The sequence below is a fragment of the Vespa crabro genome, chromosome 14 (genome assembly GCF_910589235.1).
Source record: "Vespa crabro chromosome 14, iyVesCrab1.2, whole genome shotgun sequence".
NCBI classification, from domain to species: Eukaryota; Metazoa; Arthropoda; class Insecta; order Hymenoptera; family Vespidae; genus Vespa; species Vespa crabro.
Window position 1 is genome coordinate 5,550,181 of NC_060968.1, and position 19,232 is coordinate 5,569,412.

General features: G+C 39.8%; 1 protein-coding gene and 1 long non-coding RNA gene across 4 annotated transcripts in view; one reads left to right on the forward strand and one right to left on the reverse strand.

Moving 5' to 3' along the window:
- The window catches only part of LOC124429223 (CUGBP Elav-like family member 4), a 462,839-nt gene that overhangs the window by 175,567 nt on the left and 268,040 nt on the right, over nt 1–19,232 (forward strand). The gene's annotated exons all lie outside the window — the stretch shown is intronic.
- On the reverse strand, nt 10,122–19,171 carry LOC124429228. The gene is made up of 3 exons (XR_006943398.1): nt 17,759–19,171; nt 15,595–17,693; nt 10,122–12,348 (listed from the first exon to the last, which is right to left on the reverse strand). It is a non-coding gene; the product is annotated as an uncharacterized LOC124429228 (long non-coding RNA).

Here is a 19,232-nt window from a genome sequence, read left to right on the forward strand (position 1 = left end):
CTTTGAATATAAAGTTGCCTCGGGCGAAGCCGGCCGTTTCACGTGCCGCTTTCGACGGCGTCGGAGAAGTGGGTAGAACACTTTCGCAACTAGCAGCTGCGCCAGCACGCTAACCGTCTCACGATTATCATACCGAGACTCTAAGTCCTTTATCGTCTCAAGATTCCAGGAGAATAAGAGAGCACATAGTATTCTGTGAGAAGGGTATTCGTGATCGAAAATAATAATCGTCCTCGTAAGTGGTTGACTTTGAACTGTAAGGAAAGGAATAAATAAAATTGGCCAGTTCATTAGTTATACCAATTCAACTTGACAATCATTAGTCCAAAGAAATGTTATCTTTGTGTTTTAAAGGGGGTACATTATAACTCCTCTACGAGAAACGGCCAATTGGAATCGTAGTTCAATGAAGTAGACCGAAAAGTTTCAAAGTTATTTGTAACTTGATCACAGTTATATAAGTTATATGTGTGGTTGTAGATACCTGCGATAGTATTGTTGAAAATTCGCATGAACGATCTAGAGAGTACGAAACGTGGTAGTTTCCCATTGAATCATACGTTAACGATGCTCGAAGAAGGGAATGGCAAGGGAATGAAAAGAGAGTAAGAGTCGATGGTAGCTAAAGAGTTCTATCGTAGATGGGTGGTGTGGAAAGGGATTCAGAGAAGTTGAGGAGGAGTTCGAGGAGGACGGGGCTACTTCCGTGATAAATTAATCGTCGATTTCCGACGATTACAATTTGGTATGCTTCCAAATCGCTTGCACCCTTTTTGCGGCGGTGAATTTTAGCCGTGTGCATTTTTCATTCGGTGGCGAGCGTCGTTCCTGTGGGGCCCTCAAAAAGAGGATATCCATCTTCCCCAGAGGTTGCTGGCCCTCCTCCGCGTCCCCCGTTATAACCCGTTCCCTTTTTACCTCTGCCCTTCGTCCTTCATCCTTCGTTGCTGGTCGGTTAGTCTTCGTCGGGTGAGAGAGACTGGCTCGCTTCCAAAAATATTATAAAATTCCCAATTACGAGGCATAGATTGGCGAGGTAAATTGGCCCCGTAGTGAGTCTCCCGTAGTGCCCGGTACTCAATCCTATACTCGGTCCTGTGACGACTTCTTGTCTACCCTCCTACCCTTAAACTGGTCCTCGTTCTCGAGGTCAGCGACTGAATCGAACACGGAACCAGATCCTCTGCTTCTCTCCAATCGGTAATCCATTACCGTGACGCGATTGGGTAATTGCAGGTGCGGGGCCCATCTAGAGACGTATCCACCTACCTTCCTTCCATATCCCTCCGCCGCATATCCCCGTCTACAGTACCTATCCTTTTCGTCCTGGTCGATACAGCCTCTAATTAAACACTGAGCGCACAATGACAAACCTACCTTGTAGTCGGCCTGCGTCGTCAGTAATGGTGGCTGTGGGTTGCTACCGTCGCTGCTGCGACTACACCAGCAGCTGCCTTTCTACGTTTCCATCTCCTTCTCTTTCGCTTCCTTCTCTCTCTCTCTCTCTCTCTCTCTCTCTCTCTCTCTGTGTGTATGTGTGTATGTCTGTTAGCTACCGGACACGGAGATCCGGTAATTCGGTTAATCTAAGGCGGTTGTTACGAAACACGACTTCAGATAAATCACTCGGTCTTCCTAGTAGCTACCAAACTATTCTCTTGTTCTTCGTTTTCAGAAAGTACAAAGGTGTATGCTATAGAGTTTCGAGAATACAAGGAGCAACGGCTAGTTGTCTTACTATCGTTCTCTTCTCTCCGTATCATTTAATAAACTACAAAGCATGTTCTTGTCCGAAATAGTAACTTAAATTTTGTTAGGTTCTTTGCTTTCCTCCAAGTCTGTTTACTCGTTAAATTTTGAAATGGAGTTAAATCGTTATACATACTAAAACCTTTACGATTTTGCTATACGACTGATCAATATGAAAACTGATATAAAATATGAGTAACTTGGTATAACTACCCTCTGTAGTCTTTCATTTCCTCTTTCTTTTTCGAACGTTAACGTGGATGATGACCCCCAAGAATCGTAAAGAACAGATGTCATAAAAAATATATTTACGGGACATTCAGAAAGTCTCGATGTGGCATCATTCTGTTCTTTCTTTTTTTTTCTCTTTTCTTTTTCTTTTTTCCTTTTTTTCTTTCTTTTTTTTCGTTTTTTTTTCTTTTCTTTTTTTTTTTTTTTTTTTTTTTTTTATGTATAAGAACATCGTTCTCCCAGCAACAGCTTATCCGATCTTTCTTTATCACACCGCAGGCTGAAAGCTTTCTTTTTCTCCTTCCGGCTCGAGCTAACTCGATAACGGTGTCTTGCTTATAAAGAATTAAAGTAACTGCTCTACCCACGTGCCAAGTGGCAAAAGCCTTGCTTGCCCTCTCCTATCCCCACGAGGACACTGCTGTGTCCACACTATTCTTCCTTCCTTCCTTCCTTCCTTCCTTCCTTCCTTTCTTCTTTTCTTCCTTTCTTCCTTTCTTCCTTCCTTTCTGCCTACCTTCCTTTATTCCCTCTTCCCATCCTCTCTTCCTTCTCATCTTTTCGAAGACCTTGCCTCGTTGAAGATCCCTTTGCGCACTTTCAACGACATCCAAGGGGATGCTATAGTTCTGGGACAAGACGAAGCACCGTGTTCGGAAAAGGTCAACGTCTTCGATCTTCGACGCAAAGTCGTTGATGGTACCCTAGGAGAGTGGACGTCAACATATTTTTTAAACGAGGAAGACAAAGTTCAAGAAAGTATTCTCTTCAAATAAAAGTATTTTCATCATGTTTAATTCAACATGCTATCAACGTTATTAACTCTTGGACATATTTATCGTAATATGGTCCGCATTGTGATAATTCACAAAATCATAAGAACAAGCCATCTGACTGTGCTAGAAAAAGGGACGGTAGGAAGAAGTTAAAAGTCTGAAAGATATTCCTACCTTGAAAGTTGAAGGAGAGGGCAGTCGAACACCTGGTACATTCCAGTGATATATCCGACAAAACAACCTTCAAAGTTGCCGGTGGCCTCCGCTCGAGGCTCCAAAGTTGGGCCGTTCGGAGACTCGTAAACACGTACGATGCACCTGGGGTTTCGACGTCTTTTACCGATAACGTGACGCCTATGCACGCACCCTTATATCTCAAAGATTTTAAATATTTAACTTCATGTCCCCTTCTCTCTTCCGGGTGAAGCGACCACTGTTGGTCACGGATGCAGTGTTTTTTCTGAACCAACAGAAGAGCTCGTTATGTCGTGATCCGACGAATTTTTCGTTTTGTCGAGAATAAAATTAATTCTTCTGTGAAATAAGGCTAAGAGTTTATTTAAACTTTGTTTTGTTAGTTGAAAGTACGTATGGATTCGAACATTGTTTTTCGCGTTTCCGTCGTATTGGGATATAAAGTATTTGTATAGATAATATCTGTATTAGATGTGGCCAAAATTACATATATAATTGATTGGGACTTGGAACGGATCCAACGTAAAATGTTCTCGCCTGCGTATCAACAGTTACTTTTCGCAAAGGAAGGTAAACCCGAGGTAGAAGAGAAAGAGGATATCGAAGGGCATTCGAGTGCTCTTCAACTTTGCATTCAGTGAGATACCTCAGCAAATTCGTACACCACTCGCCAGAAATCCATTCCTTTCGCGTCTCCATCCTTGAAAGCTCTTTCTATATCTTTCTTTTGGTCTTACAGTGTGCGCAATATCTCCGCGAAAGTTGTACAGTTCGACACACACGCGCACGCACTTCTGATGATGTACATGTTGCGCTTTCGAGCTAATCGTTATTTTGCGTGGACAGTACGGGTGATCGATGCGAGGGATAGTCGTAGAAGGGCGCGCGACGAAGCGCCGAGAGCAAACGTGCGAGAGAGAGAGAGAGAGAGAGAGAGAGAGAGAGAAAGAGTAAGGGCGGCGCTCGGAGCGCGAGAGGAGTAAAATCAATGATGGCCTCTTGAAAATTTCACCAGTCAAAACGACAGAAATAGTCGGCGTTGCCGTCGTGTTGCTGCTTTAAATCTAAGGACCTTTCTTTCTTTCTCTTTCCCTTTGCTACTTCTCTCGCTCTTTCCTTTTACCTTATAATTCTTAGGAAAAACTTCAAAATGTACATATGCGTGTGTATATGCACATATATGTGTACATATATGTGTATGTATATATATATATATATATTAAACACGATAGTCATAAGAGAGTCTGCAGTTACGTCCACACACAAATATAGATCGATATCGACATGTATTAAGCCACACGGCCGTATGTAACATCATCAAAACTTTTATGTTTATACAGGTCCATGGTAGCTCATACGCATACGCATTTGAAGCATACCTAGCACAGAGTCACAGATAGATTTCAAATATGCAGAGATTGTTCTCCGAGGTGGAGTGCAGCTGCGACCCCGGGGTGTCGCCGATCCGAGTAAAAAATGGATGAGAACTAAATGGAAGGGGATCAAGGAGAAAGGAATTGTGTAGAGCGACCATCATACGCGAGTGTGCTTACGCATTTGTGTGCACTGTACGGTCGCATGGGAAAAGACATCTGAAGATCGAGAGATCGTTAATTGTTATGACATTAAAGAAAAACATCATCTTTAGAATGTGAAGTTGCGCCATAATTCGATAGATATTCTTTGCATTGCGTTAAAGAATTTTTCGAATACCTTTTAAATGGAAAATAAATTTTATCCATCGATCAAGATTTTGGTTTGCCTGGAAAAAATCGCACTAGCGATGATTTAAGGTTGCGAATGAGGCATTAAAAAACGAAAGAATAAAGTGTGATCACGGACACGAAAATTCGCTTTTCGATGAAAATTATCGTCTCACGCTGAATGTAATCCATGTAACTGTTCCGAAGAGGACGAGAATGGAATCGAGCACTTATCGAGGGGTCCGGTTCAATTCCCTCGGGCAAAGAACGAACTTACGAGCGAGACGAGGGCCTGGACGATTCTCACTAGTCGTTGGTATACTATGAGTATATGCTTGAAAGGGTGGGATCTCGGAAGAGCGAAAAAGCGAAAGAAAAGAGTAAAAGGGAATGAGAGAGAGGGTCAAGCGATAGCCAGTGCGCTCCTCCCGGTGCACTTTTCAGATTCATTTTCTCGGTCGATATCTCTCCTTTTCGTTCACGCTCGTAAATGTAAACGACACTTAGGCGTCGGCGTATCTGTCGTTACTACGGATATAAGGCGAAGGAATACTGGTAACGAGAAATGGCGGGGGAGAGAAAGTGAGAGTGGGAGAAGGAGAAGCGGTGAGTCCGCGATGACGGGGAAGGAGGAAATTGTAGGGGAAAAGGGTTGGTTAGGGCGACGTTATCGTGATCTGCGATCTACATTTTACGACTGACCTTAACTTCCGTTCAATGTGACGAATAATGCTTTTCGGTGGACGGAACAAGGTCGATAACGCTATCTACTTCGACCAAGTGCGTTGGTATATCTCCCGATATCGGCTCGTCTCTGCAATATCTCGAAGGAACGATAATAAAAATTATTCTTGAGAAATATCATTATATTTCTCGTGATTTTTTTTTGTCAAATTAATCTTTGTCCAAGGGCAAAATCGAAATTATTGTTAACATTTTTACTGTTCGTTGGATTTCACGACAAGCGTTAAAAAATAATAAGGGATACGAAATCATCTTCTAAACGAGATAACCAGTTATCCGATTATCAGAGTTCATCGCCCTCCAATATTTTCGTACCTGCCAATCTCGCCGGTTTGTCCGACGAATTCTAAAGGATTTTAATGTAGCAGTAAGCTCGCTCTTGGCTCGTTATTCGCATAATTTTCTCAATGTACACGTTACAATTGTGTAATACGGGACGTACAATGGCAAGTATTTACAGCTGATTGGAGAAAAGAAAAATGGGGGGGAAAAAGTGCTTGCGTTCGCGAAATTCGTTTTTATAAAATTAAAACTCCCGTTTATGGCTTAGGCATTATTTGCACTTTCGCCCATTGTCGATCGTGAGATCATCGCGTACGTGATCAGGTTTAATTGTCGCTTCGACGCGACAGGCTGTAAAATCATTTGAAAGCATTCTTAACGGTGGATTTCGAAGATACGACGCTAGATTTAGTTTAAGGGAAGTACTACGGCGCCGGCAAAAGTAATCTTCGCGATCGATCGGTCTGACTACGAGGCACGTGTCGCCCTCTCTAGGAAGAGCCATCTAACAACGAAGGGGTTGTTTCAAGGATACTCAGCTCGGTTGGACGTTGCTTGCGTCCTTGAACCAGGAAATATCTTCCTTTCGTTCTCGATCTCCGTCGACAAAGATGTTAACTTCGATAGCTCTTATTATTAATTTTGTAGATTTTATGAACGGTTTATTAATGAAATATTACTAGTAATAAAATGCTGATTGCACGATTTTAATCCATGGTAGGAACAAATTTAACTAAATGATTTCAGCGAAAGTATATAAAACAAAATCTTTCATTTTTTAGCTAAATGCTCGACAAAAAAAAAAAAAAGAATATTATATATTTCTTTCTCATTTCGAGAAGAGTATTCCAGAAGGATACGATTCTGTATTTTGGTGGCGCTTTAACATTAATTTTGCAATCTTCGTAAAAGTGGGTTCAAAGGTTCTCTAAGGGGTGGCGCCACATCATGTACCATTGAAAGCTACCGTGGTCATAGTCGCGCCCTCACCACTCTCAGAAATGCTGCCGCCTATCGGGATACGGAGGGTTGCTCTTGTCGAATGTTCGCCGGTTAACGATGACCAAAACTTCCGTTCGCGTGACAAATGTTACCTTCGGTCGACCGATTCGAATTTACGCATTTTTAAAATCTCGAAGGGATTATAAATATCAGCGCGCACTAACACGCTAACTGTATATTAGTTTATTTATTCGATGGGGATACCGCGATGAATTAGAAAAGCGAACAATTGATAAACAATTCAAATAAATGCCTCGAAAAATTAATCGAAAGGAAGCTGGCAAACGAGCTGGAATAAATAATACACTAACAAACTGATAATAAAATATCAATTAATAATTTATATAAGCACAATCTACTGTTAAAGATATTACGAAATTATTAGTGGTTGCCTAAAGTGTATCGATTTAAAGTTATTTAATTGCACGAACTCGAATGGATATTTCTTGGTTTAATTTATCTTAGTGCTACTGTACACTATTAACATTTTCCTCTCCGAACACTTTTACTTCGTGAAAGATAAAACAGCCCTCAGTGTCATGGACAGCGAGAGATTTATTCGCATTTATTCTCCCCATCCGATTGCCTTGATCTCACGCTTCAAAAGTCCTCGCCGGAACGATGAACGCTTTGCAATTATAAAAAGGACTGCCTTCCTTCCATTCTCTCACGCTTTTTCTCGTTCGCGCTCTTCCCCCTCCCACTTTCTCCACTTTGCAGTTTCGTTCTTTTCCCTTTCATGATGAAAAGTGCAGAGTGGGCAATGAATTGAGGATGGAAAAATTGCTTGTAGGATAAAGCGAGTAACGAGAAGGATGGAAGATTTAAAAAATGGAAGAAGGACTTAGAAACTTTTTATTCTTTTTCTACTTTTATTCTCGTTATTCGATTTGGTCGAACGCACAATCTTTAATCACGTGGATAACTACCCTTTTGTGTCAGTAGATGGAGACGGTTCTAGGATTGAATTTACATTTACTATTACCTTGAAATTAATCTCTTAACGAAAACAAAAACGATCTTATCTTTTCGTTACGCGCGTTCTTGTCAGCCAGCCCCTTTCATCGACCTTTGCCGGCCAATCCTGCTAGAGGCTTTCTGAGTAATTGCGATTTAACCAGATGTAAGTGGAGAAAGGAAGACCGCAGACCGACGATCGCATTATTCGAACGTGTGTAGTAATTAATTACGCTTTCTGCTGTCCCTTCTTCCCGTTGTCTCCGTTTACTAGTGAAACACACAAAAACAATGTTAAAATTTGAACGGCGATTGAAGTGTTTTCCAATCATTCACGATTGTAATTTGTTGAAGTAATCATTATCTGTGCGGACAATTTATGAGTAAAATGACCGATTTTCAGTTAGTCACAATATCGATTGAAGTAGTTTTTTTTTTTTTTCTTCTTTTTTTCCTGTAAGTACAATATATCTACAGGAGTAATAGTTACTGGCTTGACGAATTTCCGATATTCAAAGTAATTCTTTTATGTTTCCTTTGTTCTTTTTTGTTCTTCTTTTTTCTTTTTTTTTCTTCTTCTTTTCATTCTATTCTCCGCGTCGCAGCAATTAATCTGTGCGTGTGAAATCGTTTCGTCGACGGTGATCGCGTGGTTTACTTTGAAGAGGTTCAGTATTGCCGTCGACGACGAATGGCGACGATAGCAATTAAAGGGTTAAAAGGTTCACCAAAAGGGTAGAGCAGTCAGTCCGGTATAATTCGTAGGCACAGTCTCTCTCTTTCTCCTCTACTCGCTTTCTCTCTCTCTCTGTCTCTCTCTCGCTCGCACTGAGCAAGTTCAAAGCATTGAGCTGGACCAACTTCAATTCCATCACAATCCGCTTACGTCTCCACATAGAACTGGTTCCATTCGTACCGTGAAAGTAAAAGAGGAACAAAGTATTGGTCCGATAGAAAATGCCAGGAAGATCGTTGTATATTGACACAGCCTTGCGTTTCCAATACACACCGATCGAAATTTGATTTTTTACCTTTGCCTAGGGGCAGCTGCTTTGAAGAAGGTTTCCGCGCGACGATAATTACTCGATTACACATTTTCTATTGTTAAAAGAGACATCAATTAAAAAAATTGAATATTTTCTATGCCACGTAAGGTATACATATAATCATATTATACAAAAACATAATACAAATATGATACAAAAATACATAAATAAATATATAAGTATAAAATTAACAACTTGTAAGATGAATAAAGATATAAATTATGATTGTGTCAATCGTTATTAAGGATAACTTTGCATTAATTTCAGTTCGCTCTTGCAAATAATAACAAAATGGTGAAGTATGTGGCAGCACGTATTGCATTTACCACATACACGTGACCAACGTGACAGGGTTGTAACGTGAGAAACGTTCCAATTGTAGCAGGAAAATGCTCATATTCTACATGCATTGTGTCCGTGTCACGAGCATGCTAGGTCAGCTATAAATGTCAACTGATAGTAGATAAATGATCGTTCGACTGATCCTACAATCGTTATTGACATTGTCAATCTTAGCTTTCATAAGTACACGTCATCGCTTTGTTGATTCGTCAATAGTTAAAGTTAGCAAAGGTTTCGTTGACAGACGTCTTCAAAATCTTTTCCCTCGTTTACACATATTATCAATAATATTAATTAAAAGTACATTATATGATATATCACAACAAATACTTGTATTTAGCAAGCTCGAACCTTAGATAATTTAGCGACGATTAATGCAAAGGCACATCACAGGGGGTCACGTTCGCACGGGATGACAGGAACTCGTAGCGACTATAGTGGGAGCCGCTTAGGGCAGGTTTAAAATTAGCGATGGTAATACGCGTCCTCGCATCTAATTGCTTTCCACTTTATTCTTTGAAATAACATTGAAAATTAGAGACTGGTAAGCTGTACTTTACAACTCTTCTTTTTCGAAGGATATATTATTATGCCTTTCATCATGGCCATTCTTTGTTTGTAATCGGACTACTATCGTTATTTCTGAACGTAAATCGCAAAAGTCCTCTGATGTTACGCATCAAAAAAATATACGTAAGAAGGAAACGTAGAAAGATGCGAACACGTGTACATATATGTGATTTGCAAAGCTACATGCCAGGAGGTGGCTCCAAGGTATAGAATGACGTGTACAACAGCTGCCTAGATAGATGATCGATATATCTGTTGGTGTGTTATCGTCTCTGACGACCACTTCGTCCCCTACCTTGGCAGTCCTGTCCACCCCTCGCTCTCTTTTCCTACCCTCATCCACCATCAGTCTCTCTATCTCTCGCTCTCGTCCAGATTTTCCTCTTCCATCTCCTCGCTCTGTCTCCCTTCGATGCTTTTCCCTCCCTTCTCTCCCTCCCTCCCTCCCTCCCTCCCTCTCTCTCTCTCTCGCTCGCTCGCTCGCTCGCTCGGTCGCTCGTTCTATGGCTCTAAACGCGCCCCCTCCCTGCTCCCCCCTCCCACGTTTCCATAGCGATAGGTAAATGGAATCCGTGGCGAAGCCGTTGCCATGGCGATTCGCTCCACAGCTTCACCTCGATTCACCTTACCTCACCTCGCCATGCTTTCGACTCTCGTTGTCCTGCTTTCTTCTTTGGGCTGATCAAAACGTGGTTGAAGACTCGTAAGCACGATCCCCACGACATCAAGCGCGAATACTGCATACCATCGTCCTCCTCCTTCTCTTCTTTTCTTTTTCTTCGTCTTTCTCTTTCGTCATCGCTCTTCTCTCCTATTTCCGCTTCTTTCTCCTCCTTCCAGTCGTCTTCGTCTTCGTCGTTGTCTTCTTCCAGACAGTTGGACGTCTTTCTAACGACGCGGCGTACTCACCCGGAAGAAACAACGGTGGAACTTTATTCCACAGCTACGACAAGCATCGTTCCTCTTCGTCTTGGAACGTACAGAAAGAAGTGAGTCGGAAGGAAGGAAAGAGAATAGAGAGAGCTAACGGTGGGGGTAAACAACGTCGATGTAAACGTGCCGTTCTTTTCCACTTTTGTCTCACGTCGAACCTATTACGGCGTTGCCTCATGAAAGAGACATGAAGCGATTGCTTTACGAGAGTGGTTACGCGCCGTACCAGTGCCACGTGTCTTCACACGAATCTACGTCCGATTTGACGAGCACCAAGTGTAGTTTTCGTCTTTAATAGCTTGTACTCTTGAAAAATTGATTCCCTTCATAAATATCTCGTAAAAAAATAAAGAAAGCTGCCTCATTATTTTTCTCTGTAAGGCAATGATTATAGGTTTTAACGAAATGAGTCACCAACTAGCCTGGAAATGACAATACAGGAAGTTTGTGCTCTCTCGAGCCGTTTATATACCGGTTGAGGAGAAATAGGAGGCAAGAGGTGGGTGGGAAGGATTAGCCTCTCTAAGGGGTATACGTTCGCACCATGGTTGAAGCTACCAGTTCGGGTACGTACGTAGGTAGCTCTCGAGTGCGTCGCGTCGAAGTTAGACCGGAGGAATTAGTTGTGCGCAACCCCCCTAACGACGTGACGTACAACGCAGCCAATTAGGAGTTTGAGTCGATAAATTACGCGCTTCTCGAGATACGATTATACGCCGGTGACAACGTTAATTGCCAATTCCTGGTAGCGAATCTGCTGTGTCGTACACCAGTGTCCTGGAAATCTCACAAACACGCACGAAATTACGCAACCACTTCTCTCTACCTATCTTTCTTTTTCTCTTATGGTACTTGGTCAACAGCCTGGAAAATCCTTACAACGATTTATTTTGAGAAAGTGAGATGTAAGCTCCGAATAAAACTTTATAGTCGCAGAAACGACGACATTAAAAAGAAAAAAGAAAAAAGTAAATATACTTAATCTTTTGGAGTAACTTATTCTGTTTTGTTTTTATTATGAAAGCCAATCTACACTATCCATCCATGTACATTGATCGTTGAATAGACGCTTTTATAGCAATCGATCATCAATTTATTCTCAATATTCATGACTGTAAAATATGATTGATTCGACTTGTAATACTCTTTGAATGAAAGGAATAAAAGAGATGGAGGAGGACGAAAGTCAAATCGAGTCCGAACGACTTCTTCCCGAAAGGAGGTATTCTCCTCGGTTGAGTTGCGTCAAAGTTCCGAACAGCTGGCATACTTGCGGGACAAATTTCGCGAAAGACACGTTGCAAGTGCCCCGCACTTTATATAATTTACAGGCGGTATTCGCTTCACTAGCGTGCGCGCTCTGCGGCGCCCTCGGCAACTTTACTCATTACCAATAATTTGATTTGGAACTCCATTAACCATTAAACGCTGCCTGAACGACAGAGTGGATACCCGCGCAATTTCATCGTCATTCGCTTGAATAGCTTAAACTTCTTTAATGGATGCCCAGTGCCTGCCCTATCGGCACCAGAGAGGCTAGTGAATTCGATCAAAGCACTTCGGAGACGCTGGAAAAAGGCAAAAAGAGAAAAGGAAACAAGGAGAGCAAGAGTGCTAAAAGAGGAAGAAAAAATTGTCAAAGACGCGATCGTCATTACCATTAGTTCTGGCAAATTGCTCGCCATTTGCGACGCTACGCTTGAAATCGTTCAAACGGCGAATTAAAGCGATAGCCGCTCACCGAAGAAGTCCCTTTCGTCGTAGCTCGTTGGTTTCTTCGACGAGGGGCAGAAGAGTTCACGAAGGAGTCTGTCGCTCCTGCAAAATGGGACAAAGATTAAGTCGTATGCATTAATACTTTTCGTGTCGGAAGATGCTCTAAATACATAATGTGCACTGTCATAAATAGTTGGTAGTGGAAGCCATTGGTAGCGGATTGTAATTATTTTCAAGAAGTAATTAATAACCGCATATAAATTTCTGGTTGGTTCGGTCTTCTTCCTTCCACTACCTCGCTTATTCCTCGCTATTCTCCCCTACCCCTACCCCTTCCCCTTCCCCCTCTATCTTCGGCACGAGCGCTTTCTTCTACCTCCTTAAGTTCTTATCTACCCTCTCTTGTTACTCTAGTTTGCGAACTTAGCCTCTTCTACACCTTCTTCTAACCTCCTCTTCGTCTCGCCCGCTTTACTACACTTCTACCCTCTAATTTCTTCGCCGTCTACTCTTATACAGAGAACAATGAGCCGAGCATACACCATAAAACGCCATGTACGGTGCCGTTAATTAGAGAGTAAGATAAAAACTACGACAGTAGAGACATCCTGTCGGTCGGGACGAATTTTGAAAGAAGAAATAAGACGAAAAGCAACATTGAGCTATTTCTTGTCAATTGAAATTATTTATATTATTTAGAGTGTGCATTATCATTTGATTTTCTGCAAAGATTTAAACAACGAAATCAACCTACGAGTTGATGCATTAAATTAATATATTAAATAGCTGCATCCTGAATAATTTGGAACTTGCTTTCGACCATCTATATGCGATACGTATTAAAATCGATTTAAATCCACGAAAATAAGTGCTCTCGATTTTCACATTCATTTGCACGAAGGAGAACTTTTATGAGTATTTAGAGAAGCTGTGTACATACATACTTTCATGCTAGAGACTGCTAGCATTACGAAAATTTGTAATTATCGGTAATACTTCTCGTCCTTGGTCCTCCAAAGACGATTAAAGCTCTCCTGCATGTGTGTCTGATCCTGTCGAACTCACCGTGTACTCGCTGTAAGCCGCTTATCCTCATTATCGACGTGGAATTATAATTAACCCTCACCCTTCGCAAACTACGAGAGAGAGAAAGGGAGGAAGAGAGAGCGAGAGAGAGGGAGAGGGAGGGAGGGAGGGAGGGAGATGAGAAGCGCATGAGTTGCTACGGTGAACCGTAAATTCAATGAGCGTGCCGTGTTGCGTAAAATGAAACGCGGTGCTTGTATGCTCCATGCCTCCTGCACCTATTCCCGATACGTGTGCACATTTTCGGCTACAACATTCCATTCTCGTGGTCACTATAGGCCTCAGAAAGACTCAATCGATATATAGTTCGAGTGTTTAAAAATTCATGCTACTACGTATTAATAAGGTTTAAGGTTTACGACAAATTACTAACGATTGTTATATAATTGAAACATAACTTTAATAAATTATAAATAAATTCTTTTTAAAAAATAGGCAATAGTCCCGTCAAGGAATGAACGAATGTTTTTATAAATCATAGGCACACGTAATATACTTTTAAATATCTAACAAATATAGTTTCTTCGATATTCGAAAAGAAACTATCGGAGACGGATCTAATAGTGGATGCGTTGGCGATCCAACCACCTGTCATGATCAGAATTTCACATGAAACTACTTTAGATACTTGGGATGTAATTAGTTCATTAAAATTTAACATTGGTCTTACTCATTAAGAATACTCCAAGAAAGGGGCACGATGAAGTGATGAGGCAGATCGCACAACTTTGATCGTTTTCTAGTCGAGTTCGCAGTTGAGGTACTTCGCTAAAGGATTGCGTTTGCGACACGCGTTAATCAAAACATTAATAAACTGCCAAGGCTTGATTAAACTCTCATTTTTGCATCTATCTTTCGCTTTTTTAAATCTTATATTTCTATATTTTTATCTTGATCGCTTGCTTTTTGTGAATGGATTTTGCTTTCTCTATCGGCTTACCCTTAACCAGTTCTTTCCACGCAAAATCATTAAGTTTTATTGTAATCAGTTTTATTATTTGTAAATAATTACTAATCATTTGTAGCTTTTGTGGATATTATAACGTATTAAAATATATTTTTTTTCTTTTTCGTTTTTTTTTTCAGGTAAGTGATTTAGCAGAAATCCCATAGCGACTACTCTCAGGTACAGATAAATATTTTTAAATAGTCTTATTTAATATAGGTAAGCGCATCAATATCTCTATAGTATTAGGTCATAACATAAATTTGTGCGATTTCTGACGGTTGACAGCTAATTACAGTCAACGTAGTTGACTGTTAGGTTTGAATGAATTTTTCGTCAGACCACACAGAAAGAACAAGAGTATAGATGGATACTCGTGCAGCATTCCGTACCATCAATAAGTTACTTATTGATAATTTACTTATTATCATATTTTTCTTTGTAATGTTTCAATATACGGTAGTAATTATGTTTTTTTTAAATATTATATTATAATTAAAATTATTATTAGATGCACAAATAAATACGTGTCACTCGCAATTAACCAATTGTAACTTTATTTTGAGTTTAAATTTGCTTCTCGTCGCGTTCCTATTACTTTGCTCCAACCATTAGAACGCGGAAACACGAAATAAATGAATGTCTCTGTTTATATAACCAAACAAAACAGTATTCAGCACGATGTCATTCAATAAACAGTGTATCAGGTACTGCGTTCTGTTGTGTTTTCAATTGAAAAAAAAACTCTACGGAAGCTATGGAAGTGATTTGTAGTGCGTTGGACAAAAAATGCTGTGGATAAGAGTGCGAGTAAGATGCCGTAGCAAAAATATCGTAATAAAAATTTTTTGGATCGTCAAAGAAGATCGAAAACAAGGGATTATATCAGTTACTGCAAAAAAATGCTTGTCAGACACAAAAGCAGTTTAATGAACAATGTGGATTATTCATTAAACAATTTTTAATAACTAGCACAAATTGAATAAAATTCAGAATGCTAGCCGTTGAATTCCAACTTACTCAGTATGGAAAAGAAAAGAAAACGACGTGACACAGCATTTTTTTTTGCTTTCAAAATTCCAAAAAGGAAGATATTTTACACGAAAGCATAATTGATATATGACAATCCTAAAAAGAGAAAATCTTGGGTTAACCCAACGAAAAAAGGTATGACGAAAAAAGATATTTTTCGTCTGATGAAACGTGAGAGAAGTACTATACGTGTTGCTTAAATTCGGTGAAATTGACAATTTTGACCGATATCAAGAACAACTAATGCGTCTAAGTGACTAAATCGAGCAAAAGAGACTGTTTACCAGTATAGTGGAATTAGGCAGATGATATTGCTCCAGGACAATGCACGGTCATATGTAGTCAAAGCCACAACAGATTTGATATATTCCCTTGGATGGAAACTTTTCCCACACGCGGTATACTCTCCGGATTTAGCCCCTTCTGATTACTATTTGTTCCGGTCACTGCAACATCATTTAAACAATATTCATCTCAAAACAGAAAAAGAGTTTGAAAAAACCATTTATTGAATTTCTTGATTCAAAATCTTTCAGAGAAGGAATTCGGAAATTATCTTATGAGATAAATTTGTAAAATCGCGCTTACATCTAAGAATAAAATGTACATTAGATTTTGATAAATAAACAAACTTATGAAAGTAAGGCTACGAATTAATTTATATTCTTAACAATTGTTAAATACCACACCATGATCTATTTTCTTTCATTAATAGAATGTACCAATGTCGTTTCAATTATATTAGATCAGCGGTAAAGCGTTGACCTTTCTTCTACTGAGTGCAATATTAAACTGGATCTCGCGAACGTCGTCTTTACTTCTGTAAGTTAGTCGTGCTTCGCGTTGTCCTTAAAAATATAGCATCGATCAAAGAAATTGCGAGATGCGCAGTTAGCGTTGAAGCTTAAAAGATTAGTGTCATTAATCTGTACGCCAGGGAGCTTCGATGGATTCGTGAAGCCCAGGAGTGTAGTCGGAAGATATCATAGCTGCTAAATCGTTTCCTCTTCGAAATTAATTCGTATAAGTCAAGGAAACGAATTTAGCGGCCAGAAGGGGAAGAGTCTACTGAAACTATATACTTTTATACTTCCCACTCCCCAATTTTTGTTCCTCTCTTGAGGAAGTTTAGTTTATCATCGTGTTAGTTCGTAATAGAAACAGAAAAAGGAATTGAACGAGAGACTATTATGTGATTGTTGTGCGCTTGTCATGATGTTTACAATTTATGGGATCTTCGTACGCGTGAGCGTAATATAGTGAATCAATATTTGCATAAAGCATATTATGATAGGTGTAACCGGTTTTAACAGATGGCCCGACAGTAATCATGGAGAATCCTTGCGGTTTAACATGTGCTGTTCGTCGGTAATCGATTGATTTCGTTGATAGGCTTAAATTATTCTACCTTTTCTCCTCACCTCATATCGTCCTTTCTATATACATCTCCAATGCAATGCAATTTTATGATTCGTACTCGAGGGAGTAGATGTTGCTGTTGTAAATGATCATAATCGATAGATTTCAATTTGGAATTCATGTATAGTTGGGATAATGGGTAGAAAAAATAAAAACGATTTCGATGTGTTAAAAAGATACAAAATACTGCTGTTACATAAGGGATAGAAACAAGTAGTTCCCATCGTGAAAAGTAAAAACAGTAAGCTGATGTTGCGGTAAAGGGTGGGATTTTAGAGAGGTCCACTTGTGGTGCGAAGTGCTGTCCATACGCTCCATCTCTACATATGGGTGAAGCTGTCGTTTATGACGCGAGACGATAAAATTACGTGGATGTTCTAATTTGAAAACGGTATTTCAAGCAAATTTCAGGGAAAGTTTGCGCCCCAATAATTTCAAAGTATACAATCACTATGATTGTTCATTAATCATAAAGTTGAGGCAATTTATTTTATGGGTTTAGCGTTTCTCTATCTAAGGAGGAAAACGATACGTAAAATACATTGTAAAATTGGTTTCGGCAATTGACATAAACGATGACATATGATGTTAAGGAAGATTTTGAGACGGTGAGAGTTGAAAGAGATCATTAAATATATAATGTTTCTGATGAAACTCTTCAGAATTTGTCGTAAAAAAACAATGGATAATATTCAATATTTTAAAACTTACATATAATATATGTACAAAAATGAATTTTCTATTAATGAACTATCTATGCCAGAATATATTTGTATTTTCGATTAACAGAGTCTTATTATGTCCATTGTGATCAAGTGTACATCGAATGATGCCCTCTCGAAGTTTGTATGCAACCGACCAAAGGTTGGTAGATATGGCTTTTGCGGTAAGATGACCTATGAGATTCAACTTTGAGGCAGTACTTTCCACCCACCCACGAAACTTGTAATACCGTAATCTGAAACTGTCATTGTATTAGTTAGCCATCCGTAGTATTTGCGAGTTTCCTACCGCTTATTGTGGACTGACCTTTGAGACATACAAGTAGACTTTAGAACTGAATCTATGGAGAATGGGACGCGTTAGTCCAAGCTGTGATATAGCATTTGACTGTAAGCATATGATATAGAATTTGACATTGGATTCTCAAAACTCGTCACTTGTTAGCCTTAGCTGTCAAAATACTGACGAAGTTAATGTCAACGATATTACATTCGATTTTTTTCGTAGACCATTGTGTAACACAATTGTCGCTTTTACTTACTTATCCAAAAAGCGTTAACAAATGACAAGAAAAGAAGTATCTTATAGGAGCATTTCTTCATTCAAGGGGAAAATATGAGGGAAGATTTTATATATAGTGGAGATACGATGGGAGTACCAAATAATGGACCGAGAATTATCCGTTTTGAAATTGCCTGTACATCAGCCTGGAGGACGTATCGATTACACGGTGTCCGAATTATCTTGAGGGACAGGGATTCGGGGGTTTCGCAGGATTTGGATTGGGGTAGACATACCCCACGGCTAGCGTGTCACCACTTTAATTACATCCATCCTGCGCAACTCTCCCCTTCTACCACCGCGTCCTGTGTACCCCGTGGCTCTCGTCAAACCGTTAGCGGGATATTTTCCCCGTAATACTACCCCTCTATACCTCTTCCAGTCCCTCTACTACTCACCGAAACATTCTCGTTTATGTATTTATATCCGGTTCTACATCTCTTTGCGTTCGTATACATTTATCAAATTTGCGAAACAAATCACGATAGCATTTGAACTCGTTATACCTATATCGCTGGGATCGAAAACAGCGCGTACGAGGAGTCGGGATCATTATTAAAAACATCTTTTACATATTTTCTTATGTGTTCAGGTTGTGTATAAGAATCTTTAACGGGGAAGAAAGAAGCATGGATTTTTTTTCTCTATGCGAATATCACTTAATGTTGTTGAGATTATTTTCGGATCGTAAGTTCGATGATTGATTATTGGTTGATAATAAATTTTACCTTCGTAATAACGTAAATAAGTGAATCGGAACATTAAAGAAGAAAATAAAAAGGATATATTCCGACACAGAATGTCTACTGAATAGTAAGTAACTAATCACACGTTTAATTGTATGTAATCATTCATGTAAAAGATATGACTACGGCAACAAGCGTAATGATTGAGAATAAACCGTGGGTACCGCTGTGAGTTCAGTGAAAATGGTTCGCTGCCCACTCATCCCACGTTTTCGTCACTCTCACAAATAATTCGAGCATTTCGTTACATCCGCGTATGATTCAACGATTTCGATATTAAACGCGAACGAGCAAATACTGGTTCTGGGAACCACTCGACGTTCCTCTTTCCATCGAATTCTCTCATCCCACTCTCTCTCTCTCTCTCTCTCTCTCTCTCTCTCTCTCTCTCTCTCTCTCTCTCTCTCTCTCTCACTCTATCTCTCTCTCACTCTATCTCTTTCTCTCACTCTCTTTCGCACACTCTCACATAC